Source organism: Eptatretus burgeri, chromosome 3 (assembly GCF_056783735.1).
Source record: "Eptatretus burgeri isolate ZD-2024b chromosome 3, Ebu_testis_v1, whole genome shotgun sequence".
Taxonomy (NCBI): domain Eukaryota; kingdom Metazoa; phylum Chordata; class Myxini; order Myxiniformes; family Myxinidae; genus Eptatretus; species Eptatretus burgeri.
Window position 1 is genome coordinate 77,137,960 of NC_140963.1, and position 18,557 is coordinate 77,156,516.

The window sequence follows — 18,557 nt, forward strand, 5'->3', positions numbered from 1 at the left end:
AAATCGGAGATGGTTACTGCCTGCGCGTGGGCTTTCTGCATATACATGGCAAGTTTCACGAAGATCCGATGAAAACTCTGGGTTGTGAAACAAAAAAAATGTCAAAAAATAGGAATGACATCATAAAATTGATATGACGTCATAGTGATGTATGATATGACTTCTCGGCCATCCTACCAGCCTTCTTTCACTGCAGCATGTTTGTGACACACCTGGAAACATCCCTCTCAATATCCACAACCTTGTCGCACTTACGTCCTTGGACACGAAACCTTGAAACTACAGATCATCATTTTTGACAGTATCTCTAATGAGGGTTCGAGGTTGCTAGCAAGTTATGACCATTCGCTGGTGGGTTTTCCATGTGTGCAGGTAACTGTTTATTTATTACCTGCGTGAACATAATATCTCCATGAGTCTTACGTACCTGAATCCTCTGCGTGAGTCACCGAGCCATCCACTCGTTCGGGGTGAGCTGTTCACATCACATTCCAATCAATGGATTAAAAAAAATTCCTGCTCACATGTCACAACCAAAATCCTCATCATTACCTGGAGACTGGAGAGGAAATGTTAAATCATGTGGTGCCTTTCTTTGTGTTATGTTTCCCATCATGACGACATTTTCATCCCATGTTGACAACGAACCAAAGATCAATGTTCCAGGGACGTTGATGATTCTTGGTTTATGGAGGCTTGGTGACTATCCCATGACTGAAGCCTTGTTAATGCAGTTTTGGCAGGTGGCAGATGATGCTCGGAGGTCTGAATGGCCAAGAACAGAGGAGGAGGAGGAAATATAAGAACCTGCAAGAGGGTTGGCTTAGAAAGGGTTAATGAGGTGCAAAATATTGTGAGTTGGGATGATGAGGGAAGACTGGAGATGATGGTGTACAACTAGCTTGAATCTCTGGAGGGAAGAGTGATTGGGCAGACTCACAAAATCAAGTGTTCAATATTCTGATTTTATGACTAGTCTGAGAGCCTGGTGTCGGTTTAATGGATAGGTGGCTGGCTTAAGATCTTTGGGTCTTGAGTTTGAGTCCCTGTCCCACCGTTGAAATAACATCACGTGGGTTGACTCAGCCTGTCATCCTTCTGAGGTCGAAAAAATGAGTACCGGTGTATTGGTAGCACAGGCCCAAATGCAGGATTTTTGATTGGGATGGGGACGGTGAGGATGTGTAGTTTCAAAAAGTTGGACCACTGAGAGTATGATAGGGCAGCACCATCATGCCCGTTGTGGGATGGGATGCATGTAGCAATGCTTTCCTGCGGAAAGTGAGTGTACGCGGAAAAGACAGAGCTCAATGGGTTATCATTTTAGTGTGTTTCAGGACATTTGTTGGTATGGCAACAACATGGCAGCAAATAAAATACTATTTCATTGATTGAAGTCTTGAATACCGATCAAAGTTCGAGTTGAAGTTCAATTCACTAAGTAACCTGTGACAGGAAACACCATGTCAGAAAAGGGAACATAGATATAATATGAATACACAGATTTGTGTGTACATACACTTTTGTTTTTATAATAATTTTGTGGACCCGGGTTCGTGGGGGTACTACTAGGGTAGGTGTATCCCCGTTTCTCCGCAGACTCACCGGGAATCGAGGCCGTCTGTGTCTGTGTCACAGTTTCCATCGTGTCTGTCACACTTTAATAAGTCTGTGTCACAGCGGGACACTCATTACATCGTCCGCGAACGCCAACAATTTAACCACGTGAACCAGTGTCCTCCATCTGACTGCTGTTTAACTGTGGTACACGCAGTCTCCTTATCGGGGAATTGTGCCCTCAACGGTTGTGATACTTTTATCTTTATTGGATCTTGATAAAGGCGGCTGAGCAGAGAGACAGTGCAGAGTTAACCCAATAACCTTTTACAATCTTCCTTATGTTACACAGGTTACAGGTGCCATCTCACCCCCCCCAACCACACACACACACACACACACACACACACACACACACACACACACACACACACACACACACACACACACACACACACACACACACACACACACACACCTGCGCAAATTAGATTTATCCCAGAAAGAGGAGAAGCAGTTGAGTTTGAGGTGACCTCGATGTACCTGGTGTGGTCGATAGACCTGTGCAACCCAATCGCTTCGGAAGGGGGGGGGGGAGAGAGGAAATCAGGGGGTATCTACGGTGTGTATGTGGGAGGTGCAAAATGTGGTTCAGCATGATGCAAGAGGAGGGTGTGAGAGGTGCGAGTCGGTAACCGTTGCTTTTTTAGTTTGTGTATCCGCAGTGGACAAGACACAGATGGGGGGGGGGAAGATGTGTGAGAGCTTAACGGGACGTGTGAGAAAGTCTGTAAGTGTTATGAATATTGGCTGCAGAACGCAGCTGAAGCCGAGCGCCGATGACCCGGGATAACCCCAGTACGTCTTGGGAACAGGTTGCTCCGCCCCGCTCGCTCGGTTGCTCCATCTTGCTTGCTCGGTTTCTCCGCCCCGCTCGGTTACTCCGTCGAGCTTGCTCGGTTTCTCCGTCCCGCCCGGTTGCTCCGTCCCGCCTGGTTGCTCCATCCCGCCCCGGTTGCTCCGTCCCACTCGGTTGCTCCGTCCCGCTCGGTGGCTCCACCCCGCTCGCTCGGTTGCTCTGCCACACTTGCTCGGTTGCTCCGTCCCAACTGGTTGCTCCGTCCCGCCCGGTTGCTCCATCCCGCTCGGTGGCTCCACCCTGCTCGGTGGCTCCACCCTGCTCGCTCGGTGGCTCCACCCCGCTCGCTCGGTTGCTCCGCCACACTTGCTCGGTTGCTCCGTCCCGCCCGGTTGCTCCGTCCCGCCCGGTTGCTCCATCCCGCTCGGTTGCTCCGCCCCACTTGCTCGGTTGCTCCACCCCGCTCAGTTGCTCCGCCTCGCTCGGTTTCTCCGCCCCGCTCGCCTGGTTGCTCCGCCCCACTTGCTCGGTTGCTCCGTCCCGCTCGGTTGCTCCGCCCCACTTGCTCGGTTGCTCCGCCACACTTGCTCGGTTGCTCCGTCCCGCTCGGTGGATCCACCCCGCTTGCTCGGTTGCTCCGCCACACTTGCTCGGTTGCTCCGTCCCACTCAGTTGCTCTGCCCCACTTGCTCGGTTGCTCCGCCACACTTGCTCGGTTGCTCCGTCCCACTCAGTTGCTCTGCCCCACTTGCTCGGTTGCTCCGCCACACTTGCTCGGTTGCTCCGTCCCGCTCGGTGGCTCCACCCCGCTCGCTCGGTTGCTCTGCCACACTTTCTCGGTTGCTCCGTCCCGCCCGGTTGCTCCGTCCCGCCCGGTTGCTCCATCCCGCTCGGTGGCTCCACCCTGCTCGCTCGGTGGCTCCACCCCGCTCGCTCGGTTGCTCCGCCACACTTGCTCGGTTGCTCCGTCCCACCCGGTTGCTCCGTCCCGCTCGGTTGCTCCGCCCCACTTGCTCGGTTGCTCCGTCCCGCCCGGTTGCTCCGTCCCGCTCGGTTGCTCCGCCCCACTTGCTCTGTTGCTCCGTCCTGCTCGGTTGCTCCACCCCACTTGCTCGGTTGCTCCGCCACACTTGCTCGGTTGCTCCATCCCGCTCGGTGGATCCACCCCGCTCGCTCGGTTGCTCCGCCACACTTGCTCGGTTGCTCCGTCCCGCTCAGTTGCTCCGCCCCACTTGCTCGGTTGCTCCGCCCCGCTCGGTTGCTCCGCCTCGCTCGGTTTCTCCGCCCCGCTTGCCTGGTTGCTCCGCCCCACTTGCTCGGTTGCTCCGTCCCGCCCGGTTGCTCCACCCGATTCGGTTGCATCCGCCCTGCTCGCCTCGCCTCAGTTGCGCTGTCCCCTCCACTTGGTTGTGCTCAGCTCGGTGAAGAGATTCGGCTCTGAGACTGGACGAAGGAGATCGACTGAGCCCCATCTGCTCTCTTGTTTAGAGACTGGAGTGCAGGACGGGCCAGAAAGCAGATCAAATGACCCTGTAGGCATTTTAGAATGTCCCCATTTGGTGCAGAGATGCCACCCTGAGAAGTCGCCCCACCCTGCCAGACTCCAGAGGTGAAAATGGCCTTCAGTCGCTTTTAGGCTTTGGCACATAATGATGCTCCGTAATTCCAATGGGGTGCGAGTTTTCAGGAGCGCTCTCTGGCCACGAACGTGAGCTGGACTCCAACCGAATGCTCTTAGTTAGCGGAGCGCCAGAGCTATCCAGACATCGCCGAATGACACCCAGTGCTCATTCATGCTTCGAGCGACACACCGAAACACCCCAGCTCACAATGTCCTCCATTCCCCCGGCATCCTGAGACTCTGGTGAGCGTCCAGGGACTTGATGGCATTTTCCGGCGGTTATAGTGAGGTGAGGGAAACGCTGTGGTATCTGTGGTAAAGGCGTTGAAATGGTGGGATTGATTGAGGTGATTTTGGTGAGGAGGTTGAAGTGGTTGGTGGCGGTTGTGGAATTTTTGGTGAAGAGGTTGGGCGTAGGTTGTAGTGGGGATCTTTAGTAGGCATTTGTAATGATCATGGTGAGCATTGTGGCGTCGTGGTTAACATGGTGAGGATCTGAGTTGTGGCGTCAGTTGGTGTGTATGGGTGCTGTTTGAACAGGAAATGGTGTGCGAATACAAATGAGATGATCGCTGTGCCTTTGTGACGCTTTTCAGATAGCGTTGCTGGCCTGACATGCATACATGCATGGTTTTGTTTGTGAAATAAAGAGAAGTAAAATAAGTGAAAGAAACGAAACAATTTGGGGTTGAAGATCTAACTAAAAGCCTTATGCAACGCATCTTGTCCCACGTACTCACTAGACATATGGAAAGGGCTAACTAAATGAATACGACTGAGATAACTGTCTTAGGATCACTATATGCTGGGTGCCATTGCCTCGCAGGAGTGCCATCCATCCAACCATTGGGACCATACTCCATACAGGGCATTGGTGTTGCCGAAGCAGTCTCCTGGGCTATTGGGCACAATCCTGGATGGGTCACCACTCCAACACAGGATACTCGAATGGCTCAATCATCCCAACAAGCTGGCACTCATTTTGCCGACCTCGGAAAGATGACAGGCAGAGTCAACCCCACCTGGTATTACTTCAACGGCCGAGCAAGATTTTAACTCGGGACCAGAGGATCCTAAGCCCACCACCCTAACCATTCAACCAACACCAATCTGGAGGAGTGCCACTTTTGCAGAATCACAATATTACAAACAAGTAATGAAGAAAGTTTATCATTAAATTATATCGAAATAGTTTTTGTGGTCAATGAGGGGGAGAAATAAAAGATGAGGATCAATGTATTGGACACGAATTTAATGATCAAAAGCATGATTTTTCGATTACAATCTCACAGGTAAACATAGGCAACATACAGCATAATGAGATGATCTGATCAAATTTTCAAAATACATCGAGGCAGGTACTTACGTTAATTAAGTCTTTCAGCAGGGTTCCAAATTCCAGCCTTGGAACCATGCTGCAAGACTAAGAAAGACTAAACCCTGCTGAAAGACTAAGACTAAACCCTGCTGCAAGACTAAGAAAGACTAAAACCTTGCTGCAAGACTAAGAAAGACTAAACCCTGCTGAAAGACTAAGACTAAACCCTGCTGCAAGACTAAGAAAGACTAAAACCTTGCTGCAAGACTAAGAAAGACTAAACCCTGCTGCAAGGCTACGAAAGACTAAAACCTGCTGCAAGACTAAGAAAGACGAAAACCTGCTGCAAGACTAAGAAAGACTAAAACCTGCTGCAAGACTAAGAAAGACTAAAACCCTGCTGCAAGACTAAGAAAGACTAAAACCCTACTGCAAGACTAAGAAAGACTAAAACCCTGCTGCAAGACTAAGAAAGACTAAAACCATGCTGCAAGATTAAGAAAGACTAAAACCATGCTGCAAGACTAAGAAAGACTAAAACTAAGAAAGAAAGGTGGTGGGGTGAAATTAAAGAGCAATCAGAATATATATATATATATATATATATATATATATATATATATATATATATATATATATATATATATATATATATATATATATATATATATATATATTTAAATTTCTTGAAAGATGCTTCATGGCATAGGTGTGAAAAAAAGATCGGTAAATATTGTTGCAGTTCTGTAAAACCACATGCCTGGAAGGCAATGGCACCCAACATACAGTGATCCCCAGGCAGTTATTTCATTAGTCTTCGTGTAGTTGGTCCTCCCCTCATGTCTAGTGGGTTAACGGGACGAAGTGCATTGTGTGGGTCTCATAGTTAGGTCGAATAAATCCCTTTGATTCATATTCTGATCCCGACACTAACCCTTTCCTTTTAGCCATAGTACATTTTATTTCTTCCACATCCCCCCCTTTTGTCCTATTAGGACAAATTTACAGAATTATATTACACATGATCACCATACCCCGTTCCTAAAGGAGAAAAGATATCCCTTGCACAAGTTCACGCACGATAATGGCAGTGAGCGCTCATAGGAGAAGAATTCTGGACAACGACCAAAGTTTGTTCATGGAGGGGAGGGCCGACAAGCATAAGAAAGGAAACTGCAGACATGGCCACTTTGGGAGAGAAGGGGAATAGACTCGCTCAGGTCACAATTGCAGTATGGGAATATGAGGTCAGCCGTGAGAAGGAGAGGGTGATAATAGAGTAAGGACAAAACATGAAATGGCCGGATGTATGGAGACATAAGCCGATTACTTTGATCATACCTTCCGTTCACCATTGAGTAACCAGACTCAAAACACGACATTCCGTTTTTATGCTGTGAGCAAAGCCTTCGCCACCAAAAGCCAATAGTTATAAAATTGTCCTTGGACAACAAGGCATCTGTTGCAATCGCCTTCCGGGAATTATTCAATTACCACCAGACAATAGGGCGCCTCTTCTCTGTAGCCAGCAGCAAAGCGTCCTTCTCTTGAGCAGCGGAGCAGGGTCATTTAAACCTTGGAAATACAAATTTGAATACATATATAAATATATATATATATATATATATATATATATATATATATATATATATATATATATATATATATATATATAGTTGCGGCCACGGGTACCGAGACACCAGCTTGTCACTCACGGGGATTAATCCTCGGTTGTCCTCGGAAGAGCCGGACCTGGGGCCACCACTCACAATTAACGTTGTGGTATGGTGGGTTGTTTTAAAACCACGAACGCCACCCAGTTAACCATGAGTTCCAGTGTCCACCATCTAATTATTCCATTTAACTTGAGGTCATGTGGTTACCTGAGCGGGGAGCGCGCCCTCGGTAAATCACCAATGTTATCTCGATTAAATTTTAATTAGGGCGGCCGAGCATTTTAACCGCTGGTGCATGCCGACGATTTTTGGTCAAATCTGTGGTAATTACCTCCCAGTCTATCGAGGTTCGGACAATGTGAGACCAATGGAAGGAAAGGACAAACACGGACAGGTTGGAAATCGACAAATGATTTATTGATAATAAAATAACGAACGAAAAAGAACTTTTTATTTTCTGAGGTAAATAAATGAATAAATTTCAAAGCAACTTAAATTAATAATTAGTCAGGCCAAATCAATCAAAATGCCAGGAAAGAGACAGAGAGCAGATGCTTATCGGGGGTTGACTTATTAACAGCTAAACACAGACAAGGTTACCCAGCAGATTATTCAGGGGGGTGCGAAGAGTCGTCTCGCTCACCAGAGAGTAGTCGTCCGTGAAGTGAAAACGTCCTGAAATGTGTGCGTGCGTGCGTGTCACATCCGTCGCCAGCACCCAGCCTTGCCGTGCACCCTCTCGCGAACAGCCTTGAATGCCAGTCGACATCTGCGAGGACACCAAGATCATCTGTCAAGGGTTTAGGCCCTGATGCTGTGACACGGGCAGCTCCTCACACTTCATGAAGCTGGTGACGTCCAGTGACCCACACGGTCCGTCGGTGACTGACCCGCGCCTCACTCGTCGGCGCTGCTTACACCCACACGCGCACCACACCCTCGCTTGCTCAAGCACTGGGAAGGACGAATTGTCTCGTTGTTGGCGCTGATCAGACACCCACACGCGCACCACATGCTCGCTTGCTCAAGCACTGGGAAAGACGAATTGTCTCGTTGTTGGCGCTGGTCAGACACCTACACGAGCACCACACACTCGATTGCTCACTTGCGGGCTTGCCCACTTCCCCTCTGACTCGCTTCTTTTCTCGCGCGCTTTGTTTTTGGTTCGCTTGCCCTCTTGCTTTCTTCTCCTCAGAACGGACCTCCAATCCGTTTTTATATCTGCGGCCCGTCTCAGCGGGTGCAGAGTCCCCCCAAAGCTCACCCTGCCCCACTTGTGCACGGTTACCATGACCACCCGTGCGCTCTCAAAAAAGCGGGCGTCGGCGCTTGTGAAAGAAATATGTGCATAAACGTTGCTGAGGAAAAATATGGCGGGCGCCAGCGCTCGCGAAAGAAATGTGTGTAAACATGTCTGTCGTAAAGAAAAAAAAATCTTCCCATGAGAGGGGATCTATTCTTCACCCTTTTCAATGCATCACTGTTAAAATCCCATTAGACATGGGGATGGGGCTAATCTGAACATGCATTTAAGGAAATAACTGTCTGAGGACCTACCTCCTACCTACCTCCTTAATCCACCCCAAACCTACCTCCTTCAAATTCCCTGCTTTCCTTTCTGAAAGTCTGTGTGGATGCATTCATCAGACTGGATTCTGGAATCCGTAACAATATATATATATATATATATATATATATATATATATATATATATATATATATATATATATATATATATATATATCAATGGGATAAAGCACATAAGATTGAGTAAGATACCATTTTAAGATGGTAAGACAGTAAGAGTAAGACTTCACACAGTAAGATACCATTTAAGACACCATATCTTGCTTGTATATCTAGCCAGGTGTTGGTGCAGTGGTGAGGGCAGCGGCTTGGGATCCAAGAGGTCCTGAGTTCAAGCCCCGTTGGGCCACTGAATTAATACACCAGGGGGTTGACTCAGCCTGTTATCCTTCCGAGGTCGGCGAAATGAGTACCAGTGTACTGGGCCGGTGTATACCCCGGTTAAAATAGGTGTACTGTATCCCTGTGTTGTAAGAGGCGACCAGGGTTGCGTCAGGAAGGGCATCCGGTGTAAAACATGTGCCAAATCACTATGCGGATCATAAGGATGATCCGCTGTGGTGACCCCTAACGGGAGCAGCCGGAAGAAGAAGAAGAAGATCTTGCTTGTATATAATCGATATCACTATGGAGATAAAAAGACAGTAAAAATAGATTTTACTTACAGTCAATTTGATTCCAGTACAAAAGTAATGCCTTATTTTCTACTGCTAAAAACAGTCGGAGCAAAATTGAGAATACATGAACATAATTAATTTTATTTCTTCCACAATATCTCAAAGTTGTGGACGGATCTGGATGAAATTTTGTGGACTGGTTGGGTGTGTGACAAGGAAGAATTGTTTCGATTTTGGTGAAGATCCGAATCCGGATCCACATCTGATAAATTTTTAAAAAATGATTTCTTCACAATTGAGAGATAGGGCTAAACGAATATGTTGCATGATATCTCAAAACGTTGTGGATGGATTCGGATGAAACTTGGTGGACAGGTTGGGTGTGTGACGAGGAAGAATTGATTCATTTTGGGTGAAGATCCAGATCCGGATCCACATCTGGTAATTTTTAAAGTGATTCTTCACCTTTGAGAGATGGGGCCAAAAACGATATAGTACTGTATAGCATGATAATTCAAATATGTATTGGGCCCGATATGTTCTTGTGGATCAGGCATTACATGGCGGAGGTATGCACTCTACCGAGTACCCTTCTCGTACAAAAATGAATAGGGCCCTATATGTTCTCGTGGATCAGGCATTGCGTGGCTGAGGTTTGCGTTCTACTGGGTGCCCTTCTAGTTTATAGATATTTCCATGCACAGATATTTGTACTTGAACATTGCATGGGGTAACATGTTCGATGAATTCTCTAGTTACCCTCGTAATTTTTCATTCCTCTTTTTTCCACACACTCTCTTCACACACATCTCACACTCACACCCACTCTCTTCAATCCCATTCTTCACTCCAGGCATTCAAAACAGCAGTTCACCACCACCTCTTATCTTCCCCCATCCAAAACCTCGATCTTTTCTACCCCTGTTAATCCACCCCAAACCTACCTCCTTCAAATTCCCTGCTTTCCTTCCTGAAAGTCTCTGTAACGTCCATCTTGTATACCACGTGTTCCCCGCCCCATCGCTCTCCCTTCCACAGATCTAATGTCTCGGTTCCCCACTGTTTTTTTCCTTCCGTCTCTTGCCCCTCTTTGTGTCATGCCCCCCCTTGCTGTGCTTTGTGTGTTAGCTCTCATCTGAGCCTCGACAAGGTATACAAAAAAGGAGAGGGTATTGCATTTGTGTCCGTTTGTTTGTTTGTTTGTCTGTTTCTTTGTTTCTTTGTTTGTCCGCACAGAACTGTCGTGTTTTTCTCCGCAACCGCTTGTCAGATTGAGACAAAATTTCACCATAGGTGCGACTACTCATGTAGAATATTTTAATCATAATTATGATGTCATAGGTCATCTGGTGCGGCAGTCATATTGTAAAAACATAAAAACTTTGGACCTCCATCTCTGAAACCGCATCAAGGAAACAAGAAAAACAGCAATCAGAGATTGCAGACCCTTGCCAGAACTTGTTTTGTGTGGTGTTTGTGTAGTTGTGTGGTGCATTTTGTGTGGTATTTGTGTACTGGTGTGTTACATAATTAATAAGAGACATAATTAGAACTGCCACTTTATAAATGTTGGCAGTGATGACTGGTTCAGCCATTTCAGAGAAGATTTTTGAAGGTTTTGTTTTAAAAACAACATAGCTGCCGAATCACGTAACCGATGATGTCATCAAAAAAACTTTGTGGACTATTTTATCCCTAGATGACCCTCAAAATTTTTTATACTGATCGGATGAAGCGTTCTACATATGCAATTATGACGTCATAACGAAGGCACATGTGATGTCAAAAAATCGCACTCATTCCCCATGAGGAGTACTTGCAATGTGTGAAGTTTCAAGTTTTTTCCTTGATGTGGTTTCAGATACAGAGGTCCAAATTTTTCCCATTTTTCCAATATGGCTGCCACACCACGTGACCTATGCTGTCATGTTTATGATTAAAACATTCTACATGAGTAGTCGCATCAATGCTGAAAATTTCGTGTCAATCCGACAAACAGTTGCGGAGAAAAACACGAAAGTTCTGTGCGGACAAACAAATAGACAGACAGACAGACAAACAAACAAACAAACAAACAGACAAACAAACAAACAAACAAACAGACAAACAAACAAACGCACTCAAATGCAATACCCTCTCCTTCAGCAAGGGTAAAAATGGAAACTTGGCACATGGCAAGTACTCCTCATGGGGAATAAGTGTGATTTTTTATGACATTATAAAAATAACGGTGCCTTCGTTATGACGTCATAATTGTATATGTAGAACGCTACATCTGATCAGTATGAAAATGTTTAAGGGTCATCTCGGGATAAAATGGTCCGCAGAAAAAAATTGATGATGTAATCGGTCATCTGATTCAGCAGCCATATTGTTTTTTGTTTTTTAAATCTTCAAAAATCTTTTTCTCTGTAGTGTCTGAACAGATCGAGGTGAAACTTTACAAGTATGACCACTTGTCCTTTAGGAACAAAAGGTTCTCACATATTATGTCATCGGTCACATGGTTTGGCAGCCATATTGGATTTACCCAACAACCTATAAAAAAAAATCTTCTCCAGAATGGCTGAACAGATCGAGGGGAAATTTCACACAAGTGTTCCCCAAGTCTTGGGTGTACAATTTTGTTAAGGAATAATTGATAGGTCACATGGTTTGGCAGCTATATTGGATTGAAGAAAAATATTATTAAACATTTAAATCCATTAAATAGATTCAGATGGAGCACAGTGCTTTCTTTCCATGAGATGGAGCATTGTGTTTGAGCCGTGTTTATCACCACTCACAAGTTGATATGTTTTGTTGGCAAAGTGAGACCCCACCTTCGGGCACCTGTCTCAAATGATTGTACATCCATGTTGTCTAGGGGCCCCATACAATCGCATGGGTTGTATGCCCCGAATGCCACCTCTGTTCCTTTTTTACCCCCTTGAGCATGCTCCTCCATGAGCCATGATCTCCTATCTTCTTCTATACTAATAAATGTGTGTGTGTGTGTGTGTGTGTGTGTGTGTGTGTGTGTGTGTGTGTGTGTGTGTGTGTGTGTCCTCCATATCTCCAAAACCATGAAACCTAGCAGCCTGAAACTTTGCATGCATATTTAGGGAGCTCCGAGGAAGTGCCAGAGTGAAAATTGGTGTTTGGGTTCATTAAAACATCCCCCTTGAAGATAATTAACGACCTAATTTAACTATATCCTTTATCAGGTGCATCCGTAGCCACGCTCTCCATGCGGTGTGAAGGCATATCTTGGGTTACCTCGCTGGGGTCTGAAACTGCCATGTTTTTTTGACCTGCTCAACCTTGAAGTGGAACAGACTGCAACAATTTCTGAACAATAATTTTTTTTTTCACTTTCCTGTATGAGCGTGTGTTTGTTTTTGTGTGTGTTTGTGTTTTGTTTGGCTGTGGGTGTTTGTGTGTGTTTGAGTGTATGTTTTTGTTTTTGTGTTTGGGTGTGGGTGTGTTTGTGAGTTTTATATTTATATTTTTATTTATTTAATTTATTTCTTTATGGATTTATTTTATTATTAAAAATTTTTTTTTGTGTGTTTGTGTTTGCTTGTTTATTTTTGCATGTGTGATCGAATTGTTAGGAACAGTCGTGTGTGAAAAGAACAAGATGTGTGTGTTGTTCATAGAACCTCTCCCTCTCTTCCTCTCTTCCTCTCTTCCTCTCTTCCTCTCTTCCTCTCTTCCTCTCTTCCTCTCTTCCTCTCTTCCTCTCTTCCTCTCTTCCTCTCTTCCTCTCTTCCTCTCTCGCTCTCTCCGTCATGGTCTCCCTCTCCCTCTCTCTCCCTCCCTCCCTCTGTCCCTCTCTCCGTCATGGTCTCCCTCTCCCTCTCCCTCTCCGTCATGGCGGCTGTGCGCTGCTGCTCTGTGCTGTGGTGAGTTGTCAGTGTGTTTTGTCCCCTCCTGCCACCCCCCACCCTCCTCCCTCCGTCTTTTTCTATCCCTGTGTGTTTTTGACGTTTTTCTATTCACTTCTCTACACCTTTGCCTTTGAGAGAGAGAGAGGGAGAGGGAGAGGAAGATTGAGAGCGGGCCTACTCTGGGTGCGGCCTACCCGCTTTGACGACGCTTTGTAAGCCTGTTTGCTTATGATACGTTTCCGTTGTTTATTTTAGTTTTGACTTATTCCAGTTTGGTACCTTGTTGTCTGAACGGGAGAAGAAGGGAGTGATTATATCGCCGCCATGGCGAATGCACCCTCTCGTAGTGAGGCGTGCGAGGGATTAACCAAGAAGCATTACGTTCATGTGTGGTTCGTCCATGAGGTCGTGATTACAGGGATAACCATGGAAAGCGGTCATTTTATCATGGCGTCGCCGTTGATAACCCCCCACGACGAGAGTAGTAATATCTAATGCTCCACCTGTCATATCTCATGATAAGATCATGTCCGGGTTATCCCGTTTAAATGGGAAAATGGTTTCCAGAATGTCCATGATTCCTCTCTGTTGTCGAAACGATCGTGTAAAGCATGTCATGAGTTTCCGAAGGCAGGTTCATTCCTAGGGAGAGGGGGAGGAAGGGGGGGAGGAGGAGAGGGGGGGAGGAGGAGAGGGGGAGGAGGAGAGGAGGAGAGGGGGAGGGGAGAGGAAGGGGGAGAGGGAGGGGATGCAGAGGGGGGGAGGGGAGAGGGAGGGGGGAGAGGGAGGGGATGGAGAGGGGGAGAGGTTCTATGAACAACACACACATCTTGTTCTTTTCACACACTGTTCCTAACAATTTGATCACACATGCAAAAATAAAGATATCAGCACAGAGCAGCAATCTCTGGATAGCGTTAACAGAAACAAAGCCTTATTTCCATTCTCGTAATCTCTGGTGGGACAATATAAAAACCCATATACGGCTGTTTTATCAACAGTTTAATTAATATAAGACTCATACAAGTCAAATCACATTAGCCCAATTAGAAACCCAAATTCTAAAGCTAGAGAACAAACTTGCAGAACAAGAAAATGAGACAAATTATATATTGCTCCAAGAAAAAAGGACTCGGCTTAGAGAGTTATTGCAGGAAAAGGCTGCTGGGTCATTCGTTAGGCTCATAATACAAAATCTAAAATTATCAGACCGTCAAAGTAAAAAAAAAATTTTTTGTTTGTTTGAAGAAGAAGAAAGTTCACAAGAAGAAGAAGAACAACAACTCGGAGCTCTCTTAGAGCCACGTCTCACTAAAAACAGGTCACACAAGGAGGAGATTACTGATCCTCTACTAGTTAACGTGCCTAATGAGAAAGAGGCTACCATAACTTCCAAATGTGAAGGAAATAACAACAATCACTTCTCAACCAATAACGACATCACCCTTTCTCATCAAACTACGGTCATGGATTCAGAAGTGAAATCGGCTACGAGTAAATGAAGGGCTCCCGATGACTCATCAGGTACTGATAAAAAGGTTGTGCTCGATTTGGAGACTTTCACTACAAACACGATCCAGGTTTCTGCCGGAATCCCTTCGCAGAATGTTAAACAAATTAATGAAATGGATCCCCCGGAAAAGTGAAATGAGTCTCAAACGGTACAAGAGTGAGCATGCATGACTCGCACGGATGAGGTCGATGACATAATTATAACTGTTAATGGATCCGAGAATGATACACCATCGATCCAAACACGTGAAACCGAGCAAACTGTGGCCCAAGATGATTACAGCCATTTAGTTAATGAACGTGTAAATGTGAAGCCACAGGAGTGTGGAAGCAAAGATTTTAATGTTTTAGAGAAAGATGGTGGACAATGTGCTGATGTTTCCCAAACCCAACACTGGGGACCCCCCCATCCCCAGATGCTGGATTAACGGCTCCCAAAATAAAAATAGCTGAGAATATTGACCCGGACCCCAGTGGAGCAATGTCTGATTCAACCGAATCAGATGAGAAGATGAACATGACTGTGTTGTCACAGCCAATGGCATATCAGCCCCAAATCCCTCCACACCTCATTCTCTCGTTTCTTAATGAAACTTAGACAACAGAATGTTATAATCATTGATCACTTTCCCAATCTAGCTCCCTTTATTCAGACTGCTAAGCACGTCCTAAAAAACTCTGAAGAACTTAATCTAACAAAATCACAGTTTCATCGACTAAAGAAAGTTAGAACAAAGGCAAAGGCTGAGTATTCTCAGCATCAAACAAAAACTACTACCAAATGATTAAAACGCTCACTTTCACAACACTTACTATCAATGGTGGTGGTGCTAACCACATCCGCCAGACCCAAGTCAATAATTTCTTTTAACGGAAGCAAGTTGATGTGATGCTCTTGCAGGAAACTCACATCACTGATAAGGTTGAACATGACTGGTGCAGCATCTTAAAGGTAAATGTTTATTTTGTAACATGTCTTCCCTATCTGCTGGAGTTGGTTTTTTGTTAAAACCAGGACTCGCAGCTGAATCTTGCCTCTTTCAGGAGGTGATAAAGGGCCATTTTGTTTCCCTGGAACTGGTGATTAATAACTTAAAATTTATCATTTTTAATATATATGCACCAAGCGAGATATCTGACCGAAAAACTTTCTTTTCGGTAGTGATAAACCATTTAAGATTGTTTGATATCAATCAGTGTATATGCATAGGGGTGATTTTAATTGTATGTTTGAGCCCAAATTGGACAGAAAATCACCAGAACCACATCCCAAAACCCATGGTGAGTTCTCCCATTTTCTTTCCGTCACCGGTTTCTTTTATGTATGGTGCTTGATGCACCCAAATGACCAACAGTACACATGGTGTCGATGCTCCAATGGTCGTGTCATTAACGAGGCTTGACCGCTGTTACATTACTCCATGCTTAAAGAATGTTGTAGCCTCATCAAATATTTTCCCTCCATCTTCTCTGACCACCACATGGTCACTGTGGGTCTATCCTGTCCCCGATTCCATCGCAGAAGTTCTTATTGGAAATTTAATACGAGTCTTCTGGATGATGCACTTTAAAAGAAGCTTTTCGCAATCTCTGGATAGCGTTAACAGAAACAAAGTCTTATTTCCATTCTCGTAATCTCTGGTGGGACAATCTAAAAACCCATATACGGCTGTTTTATCAACAGTTGAATTAATATAAGACTCATACAAGTCAAATCACATTAGCCCAATTAAAACTCAAATTCTAAACCTAGAGAACAAACTTGCAAAACAAGAAAATGAGACAAATTATAAATTGCTCCAAGAAAAAAGGACTCGGCTTAGAGAGTTATTGCAGGAAAAGGCTGCTGGGTCATTCGTTAGGCTCAGAATATAAAATCTAAAAGCATCAGATAGCCCAAGTAAATCATTTTTCCCCCTCAAAGCTGAAACCAAGCCATCTCGGCGTATTTTATCAGTTTTGGACCCCAGTGAAAATGTAATCACAAATTCTGACGAGGTAAAAAATACCATTAGAAAGTTCTGTTCAGAACTATTCTCAGAAATAAGATGTTTATGAGGATAAGATGAACCTCTTTACCTCCTATCTCCCATCCCTGACACTCAGCATCTGGAGCTGGAGGTGCCGTTAACCTTCGCAGAACTAGAACGAGCCCTGGGTGAAATGGACTCTGGAAAGGCACCCGGAACTGATGGCATACCTGCATAATTTTATCTGGAATTTTGGGACCTTATAGATCCGGAACTCTTGAACATTATCCATGAATCTTTGCGATCCGGGGTCATGCCATTAAGTCTACGGAGAGCAGTGGTGAGTCTCCTCCCAAAGTCGGGTGATCTCCGATCGATGGAAAACTGGCGACCGGTCTCATTGCTGTGTACTGACTATAAACTCTTTTCAAAAGCGATGGCAAATCGTCTGAAGAAAGTCATTGGCAATCTTGTCCTACCTGATAAGACTTTCTGTATCCCCGGTCGTTCAATCTATGACAATATTTTCATGGTTCAGGATCTAATGTGTACTTGTTTTGATTGAAATGATTTTGGTATATTCTTTTTAGACTTGGAAAAAGCTTTCGATAGTATTGATCATGTTTTCTTGTGGCGGATCCTCGAAGCATATGGATTTGAGGTGAATTTCAGAGCTTTCATCGCTTTATTGTACACTGACATATTTAGTATAACTAGTGCGGGCCCGTAGGGGCGGGCCCGTAGGGGCGTGCCAGTATGTGCAGCTTCGTGCCTGCAGTATCAGGTCCCCAGCATCAATTGTGACATCATATCAATGAAGAAGAAGAATTGTGATGACCCCTCTCTCTCCCCCCGCCTCTCTCCCTCCTCCTCTGTTCCCCCTCCTCTGTCCCCCCTCCTCTCTCCCTCCCCTCTCTTGCCCCCCTCTCACCCCCCTCTCTCACCCTTCTCTCTCCCCCTCCTCTCTCCCTTCTCTTGCCCCCTTCTCACCCCCTCTCTTGCCCTTCTCTCTCCCCCTCCTCTCTCCCCTCTCTTACCTCCCTTTCACCCCCTCTCTCGCCCTTCTCTCTCCCCCTCCTCTCTCCCTTCTCTCTCCACCCTCCTCTCGCCATTCTCTCTCCCCCTCCTCTCTCCCTTCTCTTGCCCCCCTTCTCACCCCCTCCTCTCTCCCTCTCTTACCCCCCTTTCACCCCCTCTCTCGCCCTTCTCTCTCCCCCTCCTCTCTCCCTCCCCCTCTCACCCCCTCCTCTGTCCCCCTCCTCTCTCTCACCCCCTCTCTCCCTCCTCTCTCCCCCCCTCTCCCCCTCCTCTGTCCCCCTCCTCTCTCCCTCCCCTCTCTTGACCCCCTCTCACCCCCTCTCCTGCCCTTCTCTCTCACCCCCTCTCTCCCCTCTCCTCTCTCCCCCTCCTCTCTCGTCCCTCTCTCTGTAAATGTATTCACAAATGTCTACCAAGCACAACGATTAATTCCAACCTTGGGAAAAAAACAGCTTTCAAACCCTTGGGAAACAGGTGTTTCCCTTGGGAAAATTCAATCCTTGGGATTAATTAATAATTTGAATAATAATCAAACCTTGGGATTAAATGATTAAACAAATTAATAATTAAATAATAATCAAACCTTGGGATTAATTAATTAATTCAAACCTTGGGATAAAACAGCTTTCAAACCTTGGGAAACACTTGGGAAACAGCTGAAATGGATGAGGAAGAACGATATCAAATTTTGAAAAGACACATAATCAGGTCCCCAGTGTCAATTGTGACATCATACCAAACGAAGAAAAAGAATTGTGACGTCAATCGTGCCCCCCCCCCAAAAATTAAAAATCATGAATTGTGACGTCATTCGTGATGTCATAGCACCGTGTCCTGTCATTGGTTGACAGATAAATGGCCGTAACTTGGGAACCGCTTGTCCGATTGATATCAAACCTCGAAAAGGCACATCCGCGGGGCCCCGGCAAT

The 18,557-nt window shown here is 45.7% G+C and overlaps 1 long non-coding RNA gene across 1 annotated transcript; it reads left to right on the forward strand.

The window, feature by feature from the left end:
* Positions 1–13,061: 13,061 nt before the first annotated feature.
* On the forward strand, positions 13,062–17,496 carry LOC147030230 (uncharacterized). Its single transcript, XR_015056269.1, has 3 exons — positions 13,062–13,122; positions 13,243–13,319; positions 16,726–17,496. It is a non-coding gene; the product is annotated as an uncharacterized LOC147030230 (long non-coding RNA).
* The last annotated feature ends 1,061 nt before the right edge of the window (positions 17,497–18,557 follow it).